Source organism: Callithrix jacchus, chromosome 4, assembly GCF_049354715.1.
Source record: "Callithrix jacchus isolate 240 chromosome 4, calJac240_pri, whole genome shotgun sequence".
Lineage (NCBI taxonomy): Eukaryota > Metazoa > Chordata > Mammalia > Primates > Cebidae > Callithrix > Callithrix jacchus.
The window spans coordinates 76,238,223-76,257,906 of NC_133505.1; the positions used below are offsets into that span (position 1 = coordinate 76,238,223).

Consider the following 19,684-nt stretch of genomic DNA (forward strand, 5'->3'; position numbering starts at 1 on the left):
AAGCTGTGTGTACTGTCGGCCAGCTTTTAGGCCACTCCTGAAGGCCTGATAAGGTGCATTCATAGCAATTAATCATCACATGCTTTGTCATCAAGCAATCTGTGATAGATTTCAGACATCTCAACTGAAAGAAACTTTTCTGTCTGGAGAAAGAACCTGTGAAAGCAGCCACCACTGTGTGGCAGGGATATGAGAGGTGCCAACTGTTTATACATCACATGCCCAGAAACCATCGGAAGGTTAGTTCTTTTCACAGAAAGGAAAATACAAATTTGTGAGCTATATCCAAAGGCTAAGATGAGTTGGAGGGCGGGCTTCAGAATGAATTTGAAATATACAGGCAGATTGCTATTTTTCCATGTCTCTGCTGTGTGTTTGTGTGTGTGTGTGTGTGTGTGTGTGTGTGTATCTCTGTGTGTGAGTTTAATGTGTCCCTACTGGTGACCCAGTCAAAGAGCAAATGTTGGATTCCTGCATTTCTGGCTGCAGACATATTATTCTACCAGTGGGAAATAAGGTTCTCACAGTCCTATTATGGGAAGCCAAATTGCTTCATCCCCAGAAGCCAGAGGATTTCACTAGCTAGCAGTGGGGAGCCCATACAAAGCTGTAATTTGCAATCTGAATCTAATTTCAAACCTCATCTAAAAAAATGAAAATTAATATATCGAAGAAACTCCCTACACTGCTAGCCAGCTTCCTCCCAGACTCCTTAGAATTTACCGGTAATTGATTTCTTGAAGAAAATTAGTCAAAATTTATTCATTATTTCAAATATTCTTTTATTTTGTATATGCTAACTGTGGTTTATATGGATAAACACCCATCTGTTAAGAAATGATTCATCACATTATCCAAAGAAATGAGTACCTTTAGAATATTACCAGCTTAAGAAAACAGTTTTGTCTTCTAATAAAGTGAAAAATTTGCGTGAATTCAGCCTTAAAATAGGAAAGTGCTCTACTCAAGTGAGATTGAATTTAGGGGCTGTCACTCTGGAAGGTAGAGAAAAAGATGTGACTGAGAGAGGTCACACACATCTAAGCTTTGGCTCAGCTCACCCACACCCACAGCTTTCTAAAGCCAAATTAATGAGCAGGCTACTGTCTCCAGCTTCCCCACCATAACAAGCTCACAGCGGAGGGAAGAAACAGAACAAGAGAAATTCACAACTGAGAAATGTCCTCCCATCACTTGAAATGTGAGCTGTAGCCAAGAAAAGAGCAAGGATGTTATTAGACAAGCATATACACCACCCTGCGGTCACGAAGGCTGGAAATGAAGGTACAGGGTTAGCCTTCTCAAAAGAAAGTTGCAAACAATACCAAAATCCTTTCTCTTCAACTCCTCCCCTTTCTATTTGATTTCTGGAGCTCTTAACAAATGATGAGAATCGGCCGAGTTGTGTTTTTCCTGCCTCCTGCTTCTTCCTCTGCTGAAAGTAAAAGCTAAAAAAGCTGAGAAAGGATTACAAGTTGGACAGAAGGGAAGGAATTCAGTCTGAGTAATTTGCCAGCTGTTACTCAGTTCTGGATAACTAAAGCCTAAAGGATACTTACCATAGTGGAGGTTTTGTGGGGCATGAAGCTTATATAATTTGGGGGCTTCCTTTAAGAAAAAGAAGACCCATTTATGAAATCAATATTAGGTATAAAAGTATACAGTTATTTAGAATGAGAAATCACAAGGAAACACACATACTAAAAAGCTGAGAAATACCTCCACATGCGGGATTTGTCATTTCTCATCCCAATCAGTGCACTAATTCCTTCCTGGTTCTTTTTTCTGAGACTGAGTCTTGCTCTGTCGCCCAGGCTGGAGTGCAGTTGCTGCCATCTCAGCTCAGTTCACTGCAAGCTCCACCTTCAGGGGTTCAAGTAATTCCCCTGTCTCAGCCTCCCTAGTAGATGGGATTATAGGCAGGCACCACCACGCCCAGCTAATTTTTGTATTTTTAGTAGTGACAGGATTTTGTCATGTTGGCCAGGCTGGTCTCGAACGCCTGACCTCAGGTAATCCACCCACCTCGGCCTCCTAAAGGGCTGGGATTACAAGTGTGAGCCACCATACCTGGCCTCCTGGTTCTTTTCTATTCTTACTACCACTGGAGAGGTTGTTGTCAGAACCACCTACCTTATTTGCAGGGCCCAGTAAAGTGAAACCGTGGGTCTCCTTGTTCAAAACATACTAAGAATTTCAAGCTGGTGACAGCAGAACATTAAACCAAGCTGAGGTCCCTTCTAAGTGTGGGGATCTTTGCAACTGCAGAGGTTGCACACTCATGGAGCTGGCCCTATCAGCATAATAAATACAGAAAAGTACTATAAATAATGTATGAACTGATGGACTACCTCTATGACCTTTGTCTTACTTTTTTCCTACATATTTTTTGACTACTACTTTAAATGATGACTATTTTTTATATCATTTTCAATGCTCTGGAAAGGTAATTCAGTCTTTCTGTTTAACATGCTAATTAAAATTTATCTTTCTTTTTTAACCATTGGCAAATTAGAAAAATTTGTTTCAGCATCACAATTCATTAGTGTTCATGTCATGTAAGGTTTTAGGATTGTTGTTAAATTTGGGAAAACCATTGTCAAGTTTCTTTCTTATGGTATGAGCCATGAGATATGTTTTACAGACAGGCGTGGTACCACCTGCATGCTTCTGGAGCCAGGCTCTTGAAGATGGGTCCACAATGTAGTAAGACCTCTGGCCTGGCTTTCTGTTGTGTTGCTGGGGGAGTTGGCACAGGAGTGGGTGGTAGGAGGATTTTTTTGAGGCCATTCTTTCACCAGAACAGTTAGCAACAACCTGGAAGTGATATCTCAAAATAAATGATTCTGAAATTAAGTTCCTCTTGGCAGGATTCCAAAAATGCCCATGGCCCCAGCACCAACAGACAGACGGGAACGTGTGATTGGGATTGGGTTACTGAGTGGGGTCTCAAAGTCAAGGTGGGAAGACTGCTTATAGTTGATCACTGTGAAAATAATTCACTTCTGCAAATTTTATATGTGACATGGAAAGAGCCCATGCAAGCTTACCCCTCATTGCAGCCCTGTAGTTAACCTACTTCTGATAATAAAATACATCACAGGTCAGGTGTGGTGGCTCAGGCCTGTAATCCCAGCACTTTGGGAGGCTGAAGTGGGCAGATCACAAGGTTGGGAGTTCGAGACCAGCCTGGCCAACATGGTGAAACCCCATCTCTACTAAAAATACAAAAATTAGCCAGGTGTGGTGGTGGGTGCCTATAATCCCAGCTACTTGGGAGGCTGAGGCAGGAGAATTGCTTGAACCCAGGAGGCAGAGGTTGCAGTGAGCCGAGACCACACCATTGCACTCCAGCCTGTGGGACAGAGTGAGACTCTGCCTCTAAATAAATAAATAAATAAAAACACATTACTTTGGCACCTGTCAGTCTAGCTACTTGGAACAAAGTATTATGCCAACCACAAAGTAGAGCCACGGAGCTTGCTCTAATATGAACTGGGCAAATGGTAGCCATTTTCTTTGTGAGAGAACAAGTGACTTCTGAATTCCACATCACAAAGGCTGCTGGCTGCCTTCTGTGTTTTTAGGTGCATGTTTCCACTTAGGTAATAAAGCAGACAGCAATGGCATGATGGACAATGATACTTACTGTAGATTAAGATGGATGAAAAGAGGCTACTCCCTTATTTGAAGTAAAGGCCATTGCTGAAGAGATCTCTTGGCATTTAATCCTAGAAAAGTGCCTGCAAATTTATAACAAAGAATTTTCTAGAAATCAAGGTTTTTGTTTTGAAAAGAAATGTTTTACTCACTCCTATATAGGGCTGGAATTTTAACAACCATGGAATGTATGTTGAAAATGAGTTAATTTTGCAATGCCCACTTTGTGTCATCTAGACCAGGTACCCAGGATCTCACAGAGCTTGAGAGTTGGTATGGTTCTCAGATACAAGTTTTATAATCTACACTGGACAGACAAGACAATAGGCCAAAAATAAAAGGGAAGATACCGTAATGATACAATAACAGTGTTGGTTGTGTCTTCACATCAACTTGCAAGTTTTCGTGCTAGAGAGAAGAGCAACAACATGGAAAACTGAAAACTGGGCAATCTGTCCAGCTAATCAAGACTGCCCCCTCGTTTTTTGGGATAAATCGAGTGCCCTCTTCTTAACACTAATCCTTCTTGATCCCTCAGTCATCTTTGAGACTGCTGTACTCTCCTCCTTCTTGAACTGCTGGCTTTCTTTGACCTTGTCCTCTCCACACTCACCTTCACCTGATCTGAGATGAGATTTCTTTTCCCTCGTCCACCCTCTGCTCTCCTCTATGTTTTCTCCTTGCCTCTTTCACCCTCCCTCGACCTCAATGAGCTTCCCTGTGGAGTATAAACCAAAATAACTCTATTTTGGTTCACTGCTTCACTAATTAAAATAACCCGATTTTTTCCCAGGTTTCATCCCCCATCCTTTTAATGTATTCTAAGTATGTTCTCTAAGTATAATTAAAATATTACACTCTACTGCTCAAACACCTCCCCTAGCTCCCCATTGCTATCCTTTATAAAGTACAAAATTCCTTAGCACAATATTTGGGGCTTTCCATAATCTGACTCCAACACATCTTTCCAGCATTATATCATAAAACTCTTTCTCCTTCACTCTTTGATTTAATAGAGGAAGAATAAAAGGCAATGTACAACACAGATCCTTTATGTGGATAATTGAGGTCTGACCAAACTTTATAGTTCCCCCAGAGCACCAACAAATATTTTGATGAGAGATTTAATGAGAAAGGACATGTAGCTAGGTTAATGGCTAAGGAAATGAACAGAGGGACTGGGCCAATAATGAGCACAGATACTCTTAAATAGACCAAGCTGGAGACACAGGCTGTCCTCACCCATGGAATGTGTGGAAAGCCTGTGGAAAAAGCATCTATTCAGCTATTGAAGGCAGAATTTGCAAATGCGCCTCTGCACTATTCCTAAAACACTGAAGTCTTCTAAAAATCATTATTAGTGGAATGACAGTTTCTGCCTTTCTCTATGAAAAAGGCAGGGAGATGCTCCAGAACACCGAACCTGACATGCTTCCCCTCGGTCTCCTATTATCTTTTTTTGCACTGATATTTTGTGTCATCTCTTGTATATAGCTAATTTTAGGGCAGTTTTCTCCACATTATCTTTTCTCAGAAGAAACTCTGATAATTTGGGGACAGAAAGTGAAGAAAATGCATTAGGCAAAATAAAGGCTAGAATATTAAGAAAAAGTGGCATTGTGATAAAATGCAGAATACAATTATTTTTCTGTTAAATCTTTAGAAGAATAGGTATGATAAAGAAATATATATTCTGATTCTTAAACATCCAAGTCCTATTTTGGTTCATCTTGATCTACTTATATCAATTACACAATTGTAATGAAGTTTACTTCTAACATACATATGTTGAGCTCATACCTCAGTCCCCTATCCCACCACACACACACACACAAATATATACACAATCATCCCATGTTTGAAGAAATAAGATAAATGAAGCCAGCATTTAAAGCTCATTCAAAATTATTTATACATAGTTTTAACTGAAAATGAACACACATAGTTTGTATATACTTGCTATGAGTACCATGAAAAGCAAAAGCAATATAAGAAATGATACACAGAGTTTTAAAGAAAGGAGATGATGATATGGTGGTTTGGCTTTATTAAATGGTAAAAGTTTTATCACTTTGAAAAGCCACATATATGTTTTAAAAATTAAAGTATGTTGTAATTAATCAAATTCAAATAAACATCAATGAAAAATTTGTAGACTTAGTCACTTACACATCTTACAATACTTTCAAAATTAAGAACAGGAAAGTAATGCATAGTTATCTAGTCTTTTAACCAATGAAAATTAGTTTATCGACATTAATTAAGTCTCCAACTGACATTAAAAGTAAATTAAAAATATTATTAAGTTGATTTTGCAAATGGCTAAACTGAGACAGAGAAATACCAAATGAATTTCCCAGGGTTATAGTCAAGTCAGTAGAAATTGGAACCTGTGGATTTTAATGTATTTTTGTATGGTTCTAATGATTATTAAAGTGTGTCTTCTTCTAAGCATAACAGTTAATGGCTTAGTTACATAAAAATCTTTACAAGATCTCTCTTTTGAGAATCATATTTCTTCTGATTAATGCTTACAAACGATTCGAGAAGAGCAAAAATTAATACATTTCTTGTGCAAAGTAATAAAAATAGATATTTTCAAAATTATTTATATACATAAAATACAAACAGGTTTTGTTGTAAGAATAGAAAATACTAATTGGAGGTCAGACATGGTGGCTCACATCCATAATCCTAGCACTTTGGGAGGCCAAGTTGGGCAGATTGTCTGAGCTCAGGAGTTCCAGAGTAGCCTAGGCAATATGGTAAAATCCTGTTTCTACTAAAATACAAAAAAGCCAGGCATGGTGGCGTGTGCCTACTCAGGAGGCTGAGGCAGGAGAATTGCTTGAATCCAGGAGGCGGTGGTTGCAGTGAGCCAAGATCATGCCATTGCGCTCTAGCCTGAGCAGCAGAGCGACACTTTGTCTCCCTCCCCTCCGAAAAAAATACTGATTGGTATGAAAATAAGTGAAATTTAAGACAAATACCAGGGAAAACCATGACCCACTTCTTTATGATTTCCCCAACCCCAAAACATCATCAGTTCATGTTTTTCATCCTGGTTTGATTTCACTTATGTTTTCTGGCCATTTGAGGATTTCTTTTCATCTAAGCGATTTGATATTATTGTGATACTATTTTTTATCCAGAATTTTGAGATCTGCATTAGCATAGTCTGCATGTTTCCAGAGGTTGCCTACTTTTTCTTTTCCTTTTTTTAGCTTTGTGACCTTGGAAAGGAGAAATAATTTCCATCCCTTTTCCTTTACATTCAGGAACGGATGCTGATGATACCTGTCTTAGCCAGAGGTTGAGTCCATACTCTCAGAGCCTGTTAGGAGGAAGGTGAAAAGATGTGGGAACTGGCAAAGATTGTGAAACAGAAAAGGGGAGAAGAACTGGACCTGGGAAGTAAGAAAACCAGGAAAGTGCAGATATTCCCTCAAGCCTAAACCCATCAGACCATCACGGCAAAATGCTTCTCTGAATGGACATGTAGCTATGCACTGGCTACCAATATTTCTTAGTAATCAACAAAGGGTATATGACAAGGGAAATTAAATATATTGGTTCATCTCTGATGTCTAAAATATATAAACTATTAAATTCGCATGGTTCAGTTCACAAATGCAGAAAATTTCAGGGTGAACTGGTCTTAATGTATTTTCACAAAGATAAGTTTATCTTTAAACTTCAAAAAGCTTATCTTTACACTTCTAAATACTATTTAGCAGAACTGGAAATCTTTTGAATATTTAAATACTTTGGCATATAGATCTGTGACAGAAAAGAAGCCATCCTTTTGATGAGTAACATTAATAATGCTGTTTCTACAATATGTAAATCTATGCTATCTGTGAATTATGTCTCTCTTTGATGTACTTTCTCAAAACAAGATTATTTATCATAATAAATATTTTATTACACAAAACAAGAGACATTTTTACAACATCTACTTTTCTCATTCTGTTTAACCCCATTTTATAATGTGCTAGGTATATTTAAAACAGAAACTTAGCATGATTTTAGCTCAAGGAAGAGATCAGGACCATGGCATAATTTTGCACAGAGGTCAAGAGAGCATCTTGATGCTAAAATATTTTTCTCCCCCCAGGGATGGGTGCAGCATAATATACCACTGAATCTAGCAAATTCAATCTGTCAGGATGTCAGGCCATTAACAAATAAAACAAGACAAGCCACCAGGACTTCATTTGCATTTTTCTGTTTGATCTCCCTGGAAACCCAGAAGACAGCCTTTGTTCACTCTCTTGATTCAGATTAAGTCTCATTGGGTACACATTTTCATAACACCCTGGGCCTTACCTCATGCTACTCAAGTGCAGTTGCAATGATATATTTGTGAGATCAATGTCTAACTGCATCTCTAGCTTAAAAGATCCACTAGGGCAGAGTTGGTGTCTGTTTTGCCTTCAGATGTGACTCCAGCATCCAGCCAAGTGCCAGCCTTTTAGGAAGTACAGAGTAAATATACATTTTTAAATTGAACATGTAAACATAAATATATGAACATATGATACAATTACAGACTGGCTGGGCTGTACCATGCAATAATTCTTGTAATAGAGAAAACTTCTGATGATCATTAGAACTGGCACAAATGTAAGAAGTACAAGTTTCAGGATAAAACCTTGTTGACTATAATGCCAACTTACAGTTGATTTGAGACCCTGTCTGGGAAACAATTTGGCAAGAGTAATGGTTGTCAACTTTTACTTCCTGTTATGAATTAATTTGATTCTTTCTATGTTGTGCCTTTATTTTCTTTCCTCTGCCTTCTAAAATTGATTACTTGATTTTTTTCTACAGGTAACTATGTAATGAGCTCAAGCAAATACCATTTTACAATTACTACTTTTTGGTAAATCATATAGAAACAGAAATTCAGATAAAAACTTGTATATATTTTTTGATTTATATATGAAACTTTATTCTTTTAACATTCAAGACATAACAGGTGCTATTTACAATTCTGCATTTAACAATGCAACCTCTGCAAATAATTTTCTTTAAGAGATATTTACAATTTCTTCTTGTCAACAAAACTATGACATGTAATTGGCAGAAATCTGCCTGATGAAACATGGTTTAATTTAGCACATACCCCTGAGAATATTGTCATCGGCATTTAGATATGAACTGTGGAGTTCTTGTGGCTATTATCCCCTTATCAATAAATACCTATTTCAAAATGTTTTCAAATGAATTTCAAAATCTGGTTACATTTAAAGGGAAATATGAGAGCTTTAATGAAATAAATTAACAGTGTCAGGTTATAATACATCAGGCAGATGAAAATAACAGACACTGCAACTGATAGAATTCATAACATGGGAGGTGTTGTGGCCCAAAGATTTCATCAAGATGATTACCTAAGATGAAGAAGAAAGAACTAGAAATAATAATAATAAAAAAAGTGAAAGCTGATACTTCAATCTGTAATACAGGCTTGATACTTTCTGAGATGAATAAACTTCACTCTCTTTTGGTTCTCAGAAATATGTTATTCCATAAGTCAAGATGCAAAGGAGTTTAATTCACTTAAAATTAAATATTTAGAAGTTATTCATAACTGTTACATGGAGAGAGCACAATATATATTTCTCGAATGAAATTATGTCACATAAGAAAGTTACTCCTAGTTGCTATATTTTTTTTCTATTTCTACTAACACCACTACATCACTTTTTGCAGAGTTGTGGAGTTAGTGTCAAGCAACTTTATTTTGGGGTCTTTGTCGTAGTCAGACATTTCAAAGGCTGGGACTAATCAGCAGAAGGGGTCACTGCAGGCTACCCTACTTGGCAGCTTCATCATGCAGCTTTCCACTTTGAGAATTTGCTTGACATATCTTGAAAACAGCCATGGTTTATGGAAACTCAAAATTTACCATAATTTTATTGTTAAAGTTGGACAAGATGGAGTGTGGTCTCTGGGACCTGCATAAACTGGTTGCACAAATGAGGGATGGGATTACTATTTCTCTCATTTGAATATTTAAACTTTCATATTTAAATGGGGCTGGCTAAACTGCTCCCAAATCTTAGGGTACAAAAAGCCTTGGTCTCAGAGGTACAGCTCTCCTTAGCATCGCCCTTAGGCCACGAAAGGACAGCCAAGTTTGGAATGTGACAACTGTGGTTTAAAGAAATATTCCTTAGGTAGAGAAAGTTATATTGTTTTGTTTTTTTTAATGTATGTGTTTTAGAAAGAGGAACTTTTATGATTTCTCTCCATAAAAGAATGAAAGACTAAAGAACAATACCTAGGCCAGTTGTGGTGACTTATGCCTGTAATCCCAGCACTTTGGGAGGCCAAGGCAGGTGGATCACCTGAGGTCAGGAGGAGTTTGAGACCAGCCTGGTTAACATGGTAAAACCCCTTCTCTACTAAAAATACAAAAATTTAGCCAGGCATGGTAGTGCATGCCTGTAATCCCAGCTATTCAGGAGGCTGAGGTGGGAGAACTGCTTGAACCCAATGGTAGGGGTGCAGGTTGTACTGAGTGACGGTTGCCCTTCACTCCAGCCTGGGTGAAAGAGTGAAACTCCATCTCAACAAACAAATGTTACCTATCTTACAAGGATGGCTGATGATACTGTCGTTTATTTTGGAGGTGCTTTGAAAAGTGTCTAAGGTACAAGATGTCTCATTGAAATATTTATTATTAATAGCTAATATTTTAATTAATAAGAGGTTTTTAAAAGTAGGTTTTAAAAGGAAAACATACTTCTATGGTAATATTTTATAAGTAGTGATGAAAATATAATTCCTGGATTAGATCCTTCTATTTTGCAAATGAGAAAAATGCTGAAAATGATATTATCCTATATTATCCTGCAAAGCGATGTATATTATACCAGAGAAATTACTGAGGAACAGAAGTTACACATTGCATCCACAAGACCCTTTTGTTCTAGTCAAATAGCTGGACTTTAATTCATTTGCAGAACTTGAACTAGAGGTGTGTTTATTATGCAATTAATCAAGAGTGGCAGGGTTTCTAGAAGTTCACTTGAGGTGTCTTAAATTTTATTAGTTAAGGCAAACATTTATTAGATGGTCATGTGCTGGCCGTTTGTTAGTTGCAAAGGATTGAAAGACAAATATGACATTGTCTTTGTTTGAGAGCAGTAATCCACCAAATAAAAAGCCCAAGGTGAGTACTTACACCTTGTAAACCACATCTGTGGTTTCTCTATAATAAATATTTAATTTTTAAACTCTAAAAGAGGAATGAACACTTCTATACAAAGACAATCTTTTCTCTTCTAGCTCAAAACATTCCTATATCCCAGAACTGCAATAGAGATTTAAAAGAAGAAATGGTTAAGGGCCCTAGACAAACCAGATCATGGGAGGGAGGGACAGTAGTAGGAAGTAGGGATGTGCAATTTAACAATAGATGTATTTCAATAGTTTTGGGGACACAGGCAGTTTTTGATTACATGGAAAAGTTCTTTATTGGAGGTTTCTGAGATTTGGGTGCACCCATCACCTAAGCATTGTACACCATACCCAATGTATAGTCTTTTATTCCTCACCCCCTCCCACCTTCCCAAGTCCCCCAAATCAAAAAGCATTTGAGTTTGTTGATTTCTTTTTTTGCATCTATTGAGAAGATGGTTTTTATTTTTAATTCTGTTTATGTGATGTATCGTATGTGTTGACCAGCATATGTTAAACCATCCCTGCATTCCTGGGATGAAACCCACTAGATCCTGATGTATTATCTTTTTAATATGCTATTAGATTAGGTTAGCTAGTGTTTTATTGAGGATTTTTGCATCTATGTTCATCAGGGATAGTGGTTCATAGTTTTTTTTTGTTTTTTTTTTTTTTTTGTTATGTCCTTTCCTGGTTTTGGTATTAGGATGATACTAGCTTCATAAAATGATTTAGGGAGGGTTGCTTCTTTCTCCATCTTTTGGAATATTTTCAATAGGATTGATAAAACGTCTTTTTTAAATGTCTGGTAGAATTCAGCTGTGAATCCATTAGGGCCTGGACTTTTTTGGGGGTACTTTTTAAATTACTATTTCAATTTTGCAAGTTGTTTTTATTGGTCTGTTCAGAGTTTCTATTTCTTCCTGATTTAATCTAGGAGAGCTATTTCCAGGAATTCATCAATGTTCTCTAGATTTTCTAGTTGTGCATGTAAAGATATTTATAGTAGCCTTAAACGATCATTTGTATTTCTGTGGTATCGGTTGTAATAGCGCCCATTTTGTTTCTTATTGAGCTTATTTGTATCTTCTCCCTTCTTTTCTTGGTTAATCTTGCTAATGGCCTATCAATTTTATCTTTTCAAAGAACCAGCTTTTTGTTTCATTTATCTTTTATATTATTATTTTTTCAATTTCATTTAGTTCTGCTCTGATCTTGGTTATTTCTTTTCTTCTGCTTAGTTTGGGTTCGGTTTGTTCTTGCCTCTCTAGTTCCTTGAGGTGTGAGCTTAGGTTGTCTATTTATGCTCTTTCAGACTTTTTGATGCAGGCTTTAACACTATGTACTTTCTTCTTAATGCCACTTTTTTTATATCTCTACCATACCTAGCAGTGCAATTGTGTCTCTTGTGTGAGAAACTACCCACCAGCAGAAAGATCTAGAATTTAAGGCTTACTGTTTGATTCTTTTGTCCCACGGGGCGATCCCTTGATCTCATGTTCTCCCCATTTCCCTAAGGATGAGGTTTTCTGGGAGCTGGATTGTGTGATTGTTATTGTTCTTCTGGGTCTAGCCACCCAGTGGGGCTACCAGCCTCTGGGCTAGTGCTGGGGAATGTCTGCAGCTTCTCCTTTTATATTTTGCACAGCTCCCTAAATCCATTTCAGCTCTAGGTAGGGTTAAATCCTTCTCGCATGATCTGAGTTTTCAGATTCCCCAGTGGGGATGTGTGTCTGGAGGCAGGTTATATCCCCCTCACACTTTGGGAACTCACAGTTTTTCTTCTGTCTGATTTTGCAGTGGTATGCCATTTCTTTCAAAGCATCTGTAAATTTTTTTGGTTTTTCTGGTACATTCCTGTAGTAGTTCTTAGAACAAAAGTTCACAGTGCGAATCTCCATACACTGTTCTGACCATCCAAGGGGGAGATGCATGTTAGCTCTGCTTACTATCTGCCTTCTTCCTGCAGCCTCTTGGGATGTGCAACTTTGAGATATTTTTGCAGGCACAGCTGTCTTCAAACATTTTGAGGGCTGTCCGGAGAAGTGAATTAGTAGAGGTCACAGCTGTGAGTTTGGTAGTAAACACCTCTATATCATGATGGGGTTTCCAAATAATTTTTAGAGTTTTCAGCTCTGGTACAGGCTTTCTCCTGTCCCAGGAATTCATGCAGAAGCAGAGGCTCATATTTCAAAATAGATATAGATAGTTGGATAAATAGGTAGATTTTCAAATAGTAAGAAGTTATACTTGATAAGTGCTAAGATCCCTTCCTCTTCTAATAGTTTGTCATTCCAGATCTTTGGATTAGTATGAGAATTTTGTGTCATCAAGATAAAGAGCCATTGAGGAGCCATCTGAGTGTAGAAAAAGTTCATATATGGCAGTATTAATTTCGTTTTCACCACAACCCTATTTCTGTGGGTTTTTCACAAAATTAGATAAATCAAAGCAATGAAATAATATAGTTTGTCAAATGAAGCCATTAAAACACTTATTACAGACCCAAAAGGTTAACATTCATACCTGGTTTCTAATTTAAGAGAAAGGATTTCTTAGAAAATGGGGGTGACTAGGTAGTAACACATTCTTTCATAAATGAAAATCAAATCACCATAGTAGCAAGCTCATAAACATCACAGGAGGTCCTAGGGAAGCTGTGAGAAAATGAATTATTATAGCCTAGTACAAGATATCATAAGGAAACATAATGTTTAATAGTTTTAATCAATTGGAGATTTCAAGATATTTTAAAGGGGCCACAAATAGTACAATGTTTTTCAGCTATAAAATGAATTTTTGAATCTAGTCAGAACACAAATATTTTGTACAAAATTAAAATTTCATATTTGTGGTTTTAAGAAGCCTCTAATAAAGGAGTGAGCTCAACAATATTTTACTCCTGGTAAATGAAACTAATAGGACTGAAGGGTGAGAGGAGTCCTAAATGAGGTATTTTTTCTTCATATTTATTATAATCAGATTCTCACTTGTCTGTGTCATTGCCTGTGCCAGCCCATTGCACAGTGCTCAATGCGGTCTCTGAAAGGGAAAGTTAATGTTAAATGAAAACATTTGTTCTCTCTATACGTACGGCTTTCACTGAGTCTCTTGGGAACATATAAATTCTTTCTAGATCTTATAGTCTATGCTCAGCCCAATCACTTGACTTGGAGGGCATTGACACAAAGGCAGATGATTCGTGCCATATCCACCTTCCTCTCAGCCCCCAACCAAATAATGAACAAAAATACCTGTGTCTGGTAAGTGAGTCTATTTGAAAATGAAATAAATACCTGTTACTTCTATGGCTTGTGTAAATTAAACACTCGATTTGATGGGAAGCACATCTCAGTTTGTTTTTGGTGACTCAGGAATCACTCTGGGATTTTCGAGCTGGAGGGAATCATAAACATCATACAGACCAGTGCTTCCCAAACCTGGCTCAGTATCGAAGTCACTGAAGGAACTCCAAAAATTCATATTACCTTACTGAGCTCACCCCGATCTAGCAAAGTAGAATCTCTAGGCTTAGATCTGGCAATTTCCCCTGGTGACTCTGATTTGGGGAACAGAGATCTGGCCTTACATTTTATAGAGGTCTAGCAAAACTAGAGACTGTGTATTATGAATAGATTTAGGGTTATTGGATTAAATGACTTGCCCAGGGATAGTTAATGACAGCGCTATGGTCAGAATCTATACATCCCTGATTCCATTTTTCTTTTCACACCACCACCCACTGATATGGCCAACATCATTAAGAAGCATGTAATTTGTACCCATTTGCAAGTAAAAAGTGTTCAGAAGTACTTAGAATATTACATGGTCATCTCAGAATATCTCCCCACCACCACACACACCTCAGACCTTTGAGTTTCCTTACTGCCTTTTACATACTTTTCTTCAATTCTGTCGACATTTTAATCATCTTCCAACAGAGTTCCCTGAACTTGATAATCTCTTTGGCTGTTTCACTGTCTTCTCTTAGTGCTTCCGAAGTCTATTCACTTGCTTTCACTCATTTTCTATCAAACCTGTTCCTCATGGAAGAGCTGGTTCTAATATTGTTTCCTCACCTTCCATCTTGTTTCTTCTTCTAGTCAAATGAGACTGCCATTGTGTACACTTTTGATAGCAAGGTTGTTTTGTCTATTTTTTTCCTTTACCTCTGGTGGTATGTGAACAGTCACATTTACTGTGGGAGTGGATTTAACTGTGGTCATCCTGTGACCTATGCACCTTCTTAACTGCTGTTGCAGTCAGTGGATAAAGGCTGTGTGTTTGAGGAAGGAAGCCTAGTGGGGCCAGGTGATTGTAAAAGTTGGCAATGAACTGGGATGCAGCAGAGAGGTATTTGCGGAAGAATACCTCAAAGAGGATAGTCTGTATTTGAAATGAAGGTGCATTGACTCTGCAACTATATACTTGCTAGCACTGGATTTACAGTGAATTCTAACAGCATACCTTTTGCTGGCACTGCCCAGCGATGAAAGATTCTATTTTCAAAAAATAGTTGTAGGTACTATTTTCATCCTTAGTACTGTGACAATTTTATGGTACCTTAAAGATAACTTTCTTTTAGGCTTTGAAAGTAGATTAACAACTGAGGGATGAAACACATTAAAATAATTGATAAAGAGACATGGAAGTCATTTAATAATAAAAGATATATGTGATTTCACATTCATAACAAATTGCTGGTTACAGTCTCCTAGGTATAAAAGATGCCTATGTCTGCTTCTCATCTCTGTTCCACTTGGTTAATTATAACTTCGCTTGTAGTTCATTCATTCACTTATTCAGTAAGTTCACTTACACTTAGTTAATTATAACTTTCCTTGTAGTTCATTCACTCACTTATTCAATAAGTTCTCTTATTCAATAAGTATTTATTAAGCACAAAGCATCAGGTACCATGTTAGGATGCAATCCTCAAGGGTCCCCTGGTCTAGTGGGGGAACTGTCTTGTGGACAGGCTGCAATAAAAGTCATAACAGAGGCCAGCAGCCTCATCTGTAGCCTTGTGCACTTTTTTTGAAGCTCATATAACTGTGTTTTGGTGTTTTATTTTTAAGAAAAATATTATTTCTTAATGGGAACCATGCTGACTTCCTTCTTTCTCTCTCACTTTTCCTGAGGGAGAGAACAATTTTCAATGATGAAGGGCAGTTGTAGCCAAGCAACACCAAGGGCTGGCTTCATGTTCCAGAGAGAGCAGACTGGGTCTCTTGGTGGTTTCTGGTGCTCTACACATTAAGAGAAACCTCTAGTAATGAATTGAAGAAAGGATTCCTGAAAGCGTAGTTTTGGTCTTTGATTTTTAATAAATAAAGATGCTGTCACACACTAGCTTTCTTAGCATTAACGTGTGGAAACTCCTGTCGATCAAGAATAAGGCATACTTCACCCTTTTTAATAAACTACATATTAATCCATGGTGTGACAGGACTTAATTTTCTCAACCTTTCCCCTAATTTAGGTATTTCGTTTGTTTCTAGTTGTTTTGCCATTGTGAACAATTCTCAACACCATATCCTCGTATCCATTCTCTCATGCCACTTAGACCTTTGAGAGACCCTGCTGCAGTGAGCATAGCTGATTGACAGCCTCTTGCTCTTGGCTCTTTAGGTTCATCACTATGACATTCGTAATGAGGCTATTCCTAATGAGGATTCATAATCCCAGCCAATGACTGAGTGCGTCTCATTCTTTCCCAATGCAGGACTCATCTGATGGGCAGTCTTTGCTTGGGGACTCCTTATCAGCACAGGTGAAATGTTCTCAGAGCTGTGCTGCAGTCTCAGGCTCTTCTTACCCAATCCTTCCTTCCTGTCTCCTTTCACATGTATCAGATCTGCCTCACAGTCCATAGAGTTTCCACTTACTCTGCTCCCTCTTGCCATTGTTCTTCACAGGCACCTTCTCCAATAAATCTTTTGCATGTTAATCTTGATTTGGCATCTGCTTTTCAAAGGACTTTTGCACATTGAGCTTTTCTATCCATGCATATTTTTTATTTTCACAAATGTTTTCAGCTTGCTTTCAAAAAAGGCAGTAAAAATTTACATTTTCATCAGCAGTGTACAAAGATACCCCCTTTTCTCTAACTGCCCATTAGTGATTGGTAAGATCAACTTTTGAGTTTTTGCCAGTCTGATAGGTACAAAGTGAATCACACTATTAGTGTATTTTAGAGTCTTCTCTTTCATTTTTGCCTTTAAGGTATTCTTTTCTGTGAATTGTCTATTTATATCCTTTGCATTTTGGGTCGTTTTATTCTTATCAACTTTAAATCACTATTTAGGTATTATATCTGAAGAAGAATGTTAAATTAGAAGTTTTAACTAGGGCACTAAGTTATCGCAGATATGACAGACCTTTTATGAATGGCCAGAGCAAGAACATTAAAAAGTTTGCAAACCATAGTTCTCTCAATTAAGCTGAGAATATAAAGGCTGTTGAAGGAGAAAATGTTTCAGAAAGAGCTATGAGATCTTCCCTTCACCTTGGGTTGAAAAAGGTCTTAAGTAGGACTACCTGAAGAACATGTGTCATTTTTGGTTAGAGAAATGTACTAGTATGTGACTCCTGTGTGAAAAATTACAAGGCAGCGACTAGTTGGATGCCCTGACAGAAAGAAAAACAGAGAATGTTTGTTTGCCTTAGGGGTCTGCAGTCCCAGAGCTGTCAAAGCAAGACATATGCGAGTGTTTCTAACTGACCTGATAAGGTTCCCGAAAGGAAAGATAGCTGGCCCAGAGCTGTTTTAAATCCTTGCTGGAGGTGTTGCAGGTGTTCCTGGACACCAGAAGAGAGTCTACATTGAATGGACCACAAGAAAACTAGATCTGATGGTGCAGCTAGAGGACACTGCATTCCCCAGGTTCAAGAACATACACTAAAATAGTCTTTGTAGGTACCTCTAAAGGACTTGTGAAATACCCAATATTTTCCACATCTACATTTTGTATATTGATTTTTAAATTAATTTTAAAATTTTGAGATAATTATAGGTTTACTTACAATTGCAAGAAACAATAGAGATTTCTTATATACTTTTAGTTTCCCCTAATGTTAACATCTTGTAAAACTGTGGTACAATATCAGAACCAGCTTGTTGACATTGATGCAATCAAGGGGCAGTATATTTTCTTTACCATGAGGATTCCTCTCGTTACAGCCACACCACTTTCCTCCTGCCCACCACTCCTTTCTTAACTGCCAGCAACCATAAATTTGTTCTCCATTTCTGTAATTGTGTCGTTTCAAGAATGCCATGCAAATAGTATGAAACCTTTTGAAATTGGCTTTTTAAAAAAAAAATCAGCATAATTCTTTGGACATTCGTCTAGGTGGTTGTGTTTACCAATTATCATTACCTTCTATTGCTTTATAGTTGTTCCACATGGGCATACCACAGTTTGTTTAACCATTCCCATTGAAGAACATCTGGATTGTTTCCAGTGTTTGACGTTCAATGAATAAAGTTGCTATAAAGTTTCATGTACAGATTTTTATGTCAATATGTTTTCATTTCTTTGTGATAAAGCCTCAGGAGTGCCATTGCTGGATCATATGGTCATATAACTATATGTTTAATTTTTTTTTTTTTTAAGGAAACTGACTTTTCTAGAATGGTTGTATTATGCATCTCTACCAGCAATATACAAATAATATAATTTCTCTTCATCCTTGCCAGCATTTGGCGTTACTACCATTTTTTGTTTTTGTTATTTTGATAGGTGTATGGTGATATCTGATGGTGGTTTTCCCTAATGCTTAAGTTATTTTAGGTTTTCCCTGATGAACAACAATGTGAACAACTTTTCAATGTATTTATTTTCTATTTCTATCACCTTTTTGTGTAAATGTCTCTTTATGTCTTTTGCCCATACTCAAATTGGATTTTTTTTTACTGTTGAGCTTGAGGGTTTTGATATTTGTCCTTGGTCAGATGTGTAGTTTGCAAATGTTTTCTGCTGCTCTGAACTTGTTTTTTTCTGTTTAATAGCTACTTCACAGACCAAAAGTTTTTAATTTTGATGAATTTTATCAATTTTCTTTTTATAGATTGTGCTTTTGGTGTCAAATCTAGCAACTCCTTGCCTAGGCCTAAATCCAGATTTTCTCTTATTTTTTTTTCTTTTTTCTTTTTTTTTTTCTTTGAGATGGCATTTCACTCTTATTACCCAGGCTGGAGTGCAGTGACATAATCTCAGCTCACTACAACCTCCTCCTCCTGGGTTCAAGAGATTCTCCTGCCTCAGCCTCCTGAGTAGCTGGGACTACAGGCATGTGCCACCATTCCCAGCTAATTTTTTTTTTTTGTATTTTTAGTGAAGACAGTTTTCACCATGTTGGTCAGGCTGGTCTTGAACTCCTGACTTCAGGTGATCCACATACCTCGGCCTCCCAAAGTGCTGGGATTACAGGTTTGAACCACCATACCCAGCCTCCAAATTTCTTTTCTAAAACTCTTAAAGTTTTATGTTTTACATATAAGCCTATGATCCATTTTGAGTTAATTTTCTTTTTTTTTTTTTTTTAATTTTTTATTGGATTTTAGGTTTTGGGGTACATGAGCAGAGCATGCAAGACAGTTGCGTAGGAACACACATGGCAGTGTGCTTTTCTTTCCTTCTCCCCTTCACCCACATTTGGCATTTCTCCCCAGGCTATCCCTCCCCACCTCCCCCTCCCACTGGCCCTCCCCTTTTCCCCCCAATAGACCCCAGTGTTTAGTACTCCCCTTTCTGTGTCCATGTGTTCTCATTTTTCATCACCCGCCTATGAGTGAGAATATGCGGTGTTTCATTCTCTGTTCTTGTGT

General features: G+C 37.5%; 1 non-coding gene across 1 annotated transcript; it reads right to left on the bottom strand.

Annotated features, from left to right (window-relative positions):
• Nucleotides 1-15,952: 15,952 nt before the first annotated feature.
• On the bottom strand, nucleotides 15,953-16,162 carry LOC118153181 (small nucleolar RNA U3). The gene has a single exon (XR_004742454.1). It is a non-coding gene; the product is annotated as a small nucleolar RNA U3 (small nucleolar RNA).
• Nucleotides 16,163-19,684: the final 3,522 nt, after the last annotated feature.